This window comes from Castor canadensis, chromosome 12 (genome assembly GCF_047511655.1).
Source record: "Castor canadensis chromosome 12, mCasCan1.hap1v2, whole genome shotgun sequence".
In the NCBI taxonomy this organism is placed as follows: domain Eukaryota; kingdom Metazoa; phylum Chordata; class Mammalia; order Rodentia; family Castoridae; genus Castor; species Castor canadensis.
The window spans coordinates 108,796,292-108,803,969 of NC_133397.1; positions in this window are offsets into that span (position 1 = coordinate 108,796,292).

Below are 7,678 nucleotides of genomic sequence, written 5' to 3' on the forward strand. Positions count from 1 at the left end.
ACTTGCAGGAATCAAAGCAAAACCTAGGTAGCACCAGTAATATTGGGCATTGAAGTGCCACGAAGTGTCAGAACAGAGGCAGCTGCTTGGAACCCAGCCTCAGAGGCAGGAGCCTGAAACATCCAGCTGAGGGATCTTCCAGAATGACGACTGTGGAAGTGATGGATTGGTACTGTTGACATTTTCTGTAGGAACTTGAGATGTGTGAATTACTAAGCTGGAAAGAAAACTTACACGTTAAAACTTTTTTTTTTTGTTTGGGTGGTGGTGATGGTACTGGGGTGCTGTACCACTTCAGTCACGCCCACAGCCCTAAATGGTATAAAATTTAAAGACACCTTGAAAAGTTAGATCAAGAGATCTTGTTTGCCTGCCTAGCAAGCATGAGGTCCTGAGTTCAAACCCCAGCACCACCAAAAAAAAAGATCTTGTTTATAAGTTTATGCTTGTTTTTCCTATAAAATTTGAGAAGTTTGACATTTAATATTAAAGTCCAAAATGAAACTCCAGATAGCAATGAACTGAAATTAACAAGGCCTCCCAGAGAACGTATCTGGATCCCCCTGTGAAGCACAGCCACAAGCCCTAATAAAATGTTTTTGTTACATTTCTTCAGTACAGTTTCCTTGTGACTTTCACTTAGCAGGTTTTTATCAATCACTGTTTTGTGCCTAGGTACTGTGCTGCTCTGGGCATGTCTGTAGCAGTGAGTCAGACAGACATTGGTTCCTTATTGATTCTTATATTCTACTGGGGGTCCATCTCCAAAACAAAATTTATTTTCTTTTGTCTTTCATTTTTTTGGTAGTGATACTGGGCTTAGAACTCAGGGCCTTGTGCTTGCTAGGCAGGCATTCTACCACTTGAGTCATGTCTCTAGCCCTTTTGCTCTCTCTTGTTTTTTTTTTAGTACACTCTGGACTGTGATGTATTTGTGCTTGCTGGAGTAGCTGGGATGCCAGATATGCGCCACAGTGCCATTTGTTGAGATGGGGTCTCAGGAACTTTTTGCCCAGGCTGGCCTCAAATTATGATCTTCCTGATCTCAGCCTCCCAAGTACCTGGGGATCACTAGATAACATCCTCATTTCTCATTCTAAATACAGTCGTGATCACTACATAACTAAGCCAGAGTGAGACAGTATATAACACAAGTCTCTGAGCCACTGTCATGCCAGGATAACGCCTTAAGTCCCACCTCCACCATTATTAGCTGGTAGCCTTGGACAGGTCAGCCTCTCTGCTCCTGAATTTCTTCAACTATAAAATCCAGGTTAATTATAGTTCCTCAAAAGGTTCTTGAAAACTAAATGAATTACATGCAAAACAGTTTAGAATAGTGGCTGACACTGGGGTTTGAACTCAGGTCTCACACTTGCTAGGCAGGCACTCAACCGCTTGAGCCACCCTGCCAGCCCTTTGTTGTGATTTTTTTTTTTTTTCGGTACTGGGGTTTTAACTCAGGGCCTACACCTTGAGTCACTCCACCAGCCCTATTTTTGTGAAGGGTTTTTCGAGATAGGGTCTCACAGAACTATTTGTCCAGGCTGGCTTTGAACTGTGATCCTCCTGATCTCTGCCACCTGAGTAGCAAGAATTACAGGCGTGAGGCACCAGCTAGCATTGCTATTCTTGCAAGAATTCCATAGGCTACCTCCTCTTCTGGCAGAATGTAGTACACTGTTGAAGTTCAGTTTGTCCTGTCAAAAGCAAATTGCTGAATTTCAATTCCATTCAAGAGACAGGAAATAAAGTCAGTTAGTCTTTGGAAAAAGATGAGTTTTATGAATTTGACTTCTTTATTTTTTAATATGCATGGGAAGTTATTACCAATAGGAAAATGAGACTGAATGTAGTAAAATACCATAAATTTCCTTACCATCCACAGATTTATTTATGTTCCAAACCAAAACACATTCCTCAGGTATAACACCATTGTCTTATACCTCTAACAGGGACAAAGTTCATAGTTACTGCAAAAAAGAAGTTCTAATGAACTTATTACTGCTCCCATTGAAGTAATGCCACAGAGGCTTAAGACAGTCCCAAAACTTAGTGATGGAAATTTTAGCTGTTTTCTCTTGCTGTAACAAAACACCCGAGCTTGGGAACTTTATGAGGAAAAGAGGTTTATTTTGGCAAATAGTTTGGGAGTCTGAAAGGTCCAAGATCAGGAAGTTTAGGGAGAGCCTTATGCTATGTCATAACATGGAAGATAGTGGGACTCCATATAAAAGAGGCCAAACAGGTGGGTGGGATGGGCTGGCTGTTCAGCATCCCTTTCTCTCAGTAACTAATCCAGTCCCTCAAGACTAACCCACTCACTTGAGATGGATAATGCCTTGTGCAGGTGGAGCCATGACATAATCATCTCTCACCAGGACTTAGAAGGTTCCACCAACACATGAGCCTTGGGAACAAAATACTGCCAAACCCCTGAGTCCCACAGTACCTTTCGGCAGGCTGTTTGAACCATGAGTCATGGTGGACATTGAAGAGGGTGGAGTAAAATGCAGGATGGAAGGAGGTGGGAGTCCCGGCAACTTTGACAGCAGGGAGGGAGACCTCCTACAGTAGAGTGGACAGCAGGACTTTCTGGACAAAGAGGAGCCAGGGAGTAGCGATCTGTGTATAACTCTTACCTGTAACATGTCATTGGTTTCACCTAGAGCCATAGGTTATATACAGGTATCTCTAACTCAGTGAATTACAAGAAATCTATTTAAAAAGTACGTCTGTCAGAATAGAGGACCCGGATATGAATCCACACAACTATACCCACCTCATTTTTGACAAAGGTGCCAAAAATATACGATGGAGAAAAGACAGACTCTTTTACAAATGTTGCTGGGAAAAGTGGTGACCCGTCTGCAAGAAACTAGATCCATGTATATCTCCCTGCACTACTGTCAACTCCAAATGGATCAAGGACCTTACTATCAAGACCCGAAACTCTGCAGTTAGTACAGGAAGGAGCAGGAAACACTCTGGAAGTAATAGGTATAGGCAAGGACTTCCTCAGTAGAACCCCAGCAGCTCAGCAACTAAGAGAAAGGATGAACAAATAGGACTCCATAACATTAAAAAGCTTCTGTTCATCAAAAGAAATGGTCTCTAAACTGAAGAGACCACCCACAGAGTGGGAGAAAATATTTGCCAGCTACACATCAAAGGACTGATAACCAGAATATACAGGGAACTTAAAAAACTAAACTGTCCTAAAATCAATGAACCAATAAAGAAATGGGCAAGTGAACTAAACAGAACTTTCTCAAAAGAAGAAATTCAAATGGCCAAAAAACATGAAAAAAATGGTCCCCATCTCTAGCCATAAAGAAAATGCAAATCAAAACCTCACTAAGATTCCACCTCACCCCTGTTAGAATAGCCATCATCAAAAACACCACCACCAACAGGTGTTGGCGAGGATGTGGGAATAAAGGAACCCTCATATACTGTTGGTGGGAATGCAAGCTGGTGCAACCACTCTGGAAAAAAATGTGGAGGCTACTTAAAAAGCTAAACATAGATCTACCATATGATCCAGCAATCCCACTCCTGGGGATATACCCAAAAGACTGTGACACAGGTTATTCCAGAGGCACCTGCACACCCATGTTTATTGCAGCACTATTCACAATAGCCAAGTTATGGAAACAACCAAGATGCCCCACTACTAATGAATGGATCAAGAAAATGTGGTACTTGTACACAAGGGAATTTTACTCAGCCATGAAGAATGAAATCTTACATTCACAAGTAAATGGATGGAACTGGAGAACATCATTCTGAGCGAGGTTAGCCAGGCTCAGAAGACCAAAAATCATATGTTCTCCCTCATATGCGGACTTTAGATCTAGGGCAAATACAACAATGTGGTTGGACTTGGATCACATGACAAGAGACATGAAAGTGTTTGATGTCCCCACTCCAGAGGAACTAATACAGAAACCTTAAAGCGACAGAGGTCAACATGAGAAGGGGATCAGGAACCAGTGTAAAGATCAGTTAGAGATGAATCAACCTGGGTTGTAACACATTTGTACATAGAAGCAATGTGAGGAATCTCTCTCTATAGCTATCCTTAACTCAACTAACAAAAATGCTTTGTCTTCCTTATTATGCTTATGTCTTCTCTTCAGTAAAATTAGAGATAAAGGCAGAACAGGGTCTGCCTGGAAGCGCGGGGGGAAAGGGGAAAGAGGGTGGGGGGAGGGGGGCAGGGGGGAGAAATGACCCAAACAACGTATGTACATGTGAATAAATGAGTAATAATTTTTAAAATGTACATTTGTGTCAGGCACAGGTGGTTCATGACTGTAATCCTAGCTACTCGGGAGGCAGAGATCAGAAGGATCGCAGTTTGAAGCCAACCTGGGCAAATAGTTCACAAGACCCTATCTCGATAAAAACCCATCACATAAAAGGACTGGTGGAGTGGCTCAAGGTGTAGGCCCTGAGTTCAAGCTCTAGTACCACAAAAAAGAAAAAAATAATAAATAATAAATATTGTTCTGCTATTTTCGCATTAGTTTAACCTCCCAGCTTTTTCTGTACATCTCTGCACACTCACAACTTTATATTCATTAATTCACTTACTCAGTTAATAAGAAATTTAAAAAATACTAGTGGAAGTTAGGCTGTAATCCTAGTTACTCAGGAGGCAGAGATCAGAAAGATCCCGACTCAAAGCTAGTCCAGGCAAGTAGTTCACAAGACCCTATCTCAAAATACCCGACACAAAACAGGAGACTGGAGAAGTGACTCAAGTGGTAGAGCACCTGCCTCACAAGTGTGAGGCCCTGAGTTCAAGTCCCAGCAATGACAAAAAAGGAAACCCTACTGGGCTTGAATATTCAATGGTACTTCCCCAGGCCCCAGGTGCCCCTGTCTGAATTCTCCCCAACTCTCTCCAGACTCAGAGGGACAAGGTCTGCCCTTGCTCCACCTGGGGCTTCCTTCTACCACCTCCCATGTCCTCCAGGATGGAAACAATCTCTCCATTAGCTTCAACTCTATATTTTCCCCCACTTACTCATCTGTGCCCCCCAAATCCTATAAATGTGCTCCCTTGGTCCTAGTCTCCAGCAGTCACTGTTTTTTCTCTTTGCATTCTCTGACAACATCATTAGGAAGGGAGAGTTCCCACTTCCTCACCTCTCCTTCACTCGTACCCATCATGGCTCCTTAGAAGCTCTCTAGCTGCGATGGCCACACAGGTGGGAGCAGATGCTCTGGAACTTGTGTGGAGGATTCTCGCTGCCCGACAGCTTCCAGATCCCACATGATTTTGTCTGCAGCCCTAAGGCCATGCTCCATACCTGCCCTCCCTACCCCACAGGCCATGGTGGACGCGGATTGGGCACTAGAGTGGAGCTGGGTCTGCTGTAGGGAGGATCCTAGAGTTATGGGAAACCTAAGGGAGTCCTCACCAGCCTGGCTGAGACTTTCTCAGAGATCAGTGTGAGCCTCACCCTACTCAGTCCTCCTTCCTTGGCTCTCTCCTCTTATGAAACTCAACCTGGATCCCATCACGATCTGAAGGCCCTGCCCGCCTACTCCTGCTGACTCTCTTTTATCTTCCTCAGGCACTGCCATAAAAACCTCATGCATGCCCAATCTTGTCTGGGCCTCTTCTTGGAGGATTTGAACAGAGCAACGGTGATCGTCAACCTTCCCAGCTGCCAGAACCTGTGGACTGTCTTCTGTTGCTTTGTGAGGTTACACAATGTTGAACTCTCTGATTGCATTTCAGATTGTTTTTCTCCCACAGTTTCCATGACACCATGTTTCCTAAATCCTCTCTTTCCTCCTTTCTTCTTGTGGCCTCTTCCTTCGACAAGCAACCCTTAAATACTGGCCAGCGCCAGTGGCTCACACCTGTAATCCCAGCTACTCGGGAGCCAGAAATCAGGAGGATCGAGGTTCAAAGCCAGCCTGGGCAAATAGTTCAAGAGACCCTATCTTGAAAAAGTCATCACAAAAAAAAAGGGCTGATAGACTGATTCAAGGTGTAGTCCGTGCATTCAAGCTGCAGCACAGCAAAAAAAAAAAAAAAAAAAAAAAATCTGTCTCTGGCCCTTTATTTTTTTCTTTCCACACATTGTCTCAATGTGTGGATATAACTGAGTACCAATCATTTTAAGCAATGTCATTGATGATGACTCTCAAACCTATTCCACTTGAATGATTTAAGCCAAAAGCACTGACTTTGGCCTTGACCCTACTCACCTGTGTTCTCCTAGTGAGTAGCATCACTTTCTACAGACCACCCACAAGCAAACTCCTTTTCCATTACACCCAGATCTAATTGGAGACTTGCCATCCTGTCTTCAAAATGTTTTGTAGCTGTCTCTTCCACTCCAATGCCATGAGTGATAGCCTCAGTTTGAGCCTTCATCAACTTTCACTGAGATTTTCGAAATGATACCTTCGATAGTCTTCCTTCATCTAGCCTCCCTCCTCTCCTAACACATTGTGGGCACAGGGCTCTTCCTAAAATGCAAATAGATCAGTGAGAGGCAGAACAAAAGAGTGCAGGCTTCAGCTTAAAATGAGTTCAGGTTCGAATCCTGGCTATCATTTATTGCTTGTATGACTATGGTCAATCACCTACTGTTTTTCCGGCCTTAGTTACTTCTTTTAAAAAATAAAGATAATAGGGATATGGGTCAAGAGGTAGAGCACTTTTCTAGCAGGCACAAATGCCCTGGGTTCAATTCCCAGTACTGCAAAAATAACAATAATAATAATATATTAATAATAGCCAGGGACTAGAGATTAGCTTGTGGTAGAGCATTACAAGTCCCAAGTTTGATGCACAGCACTGCAAAATAGTAAATAAATAAGTAAACAAACAAATAAGTAGCATCTACCACATAGAATTGTTGTGAAGATTAAATAATGAGTGAAAGGTGCTTAGTACAGATACGTAGCTAAAATTTTTTTTTAACTAATATAATTTAAAAAAATTATAATTGTCCTTTGGTAGCTGCAGGATTCCAGATACCCCTACAGATTCCAAAATCGTAAGACTCTCGAGTCCCTTATATAAAATGGCATAGGACCCAGAACAGTGTTTCATGCCTCTAATCCCAGCTACTCTCAAGGTAGAGATCAGGAAGATCATGGTTCAAGGCCAGTCCAGGAAAAAAAAGTTAGCAAAACTCCGTCTCAGTAAGCTAAGAGTGATGGTATGCTTCTGTAATTCCAACTAGGTGGGAGGCAGCTGAGGCTGGTCCCAAGCAAAAGCATGAGATCTGAAAAATAACTAAAGCAAAAAGGGCCAGAGGTGAGACTCAAATAGTAGAGTGCCTGCCTAGCAAGCAAGAAGCTCTGAGTTCAAACACCAGTACCACCAAAAACTAATAGTAATAAAATAACATAATATTTGCATATAACCTATGCACATCTTCACATATACTTTAATCTCTAATACAACTCAAATGCCATGTAAATAGTTGCTAAACTGTATTATTTAGGAAAAATGACAAGAAAAAAGTCTGAGCATGGTCAGATGTAAATACAGATATAATTTTTTAAAAAAATATTTTCAAAGTGTGGGTGTAGCACTGTAGAGATGGAGGGTCAATTGTGTTACTATTGTCACTCCATTCTTTCTAAAACATCAATGGAAATCAGGCATGGTGGCACGTGCCTATGCTCCCATACCTGGGAG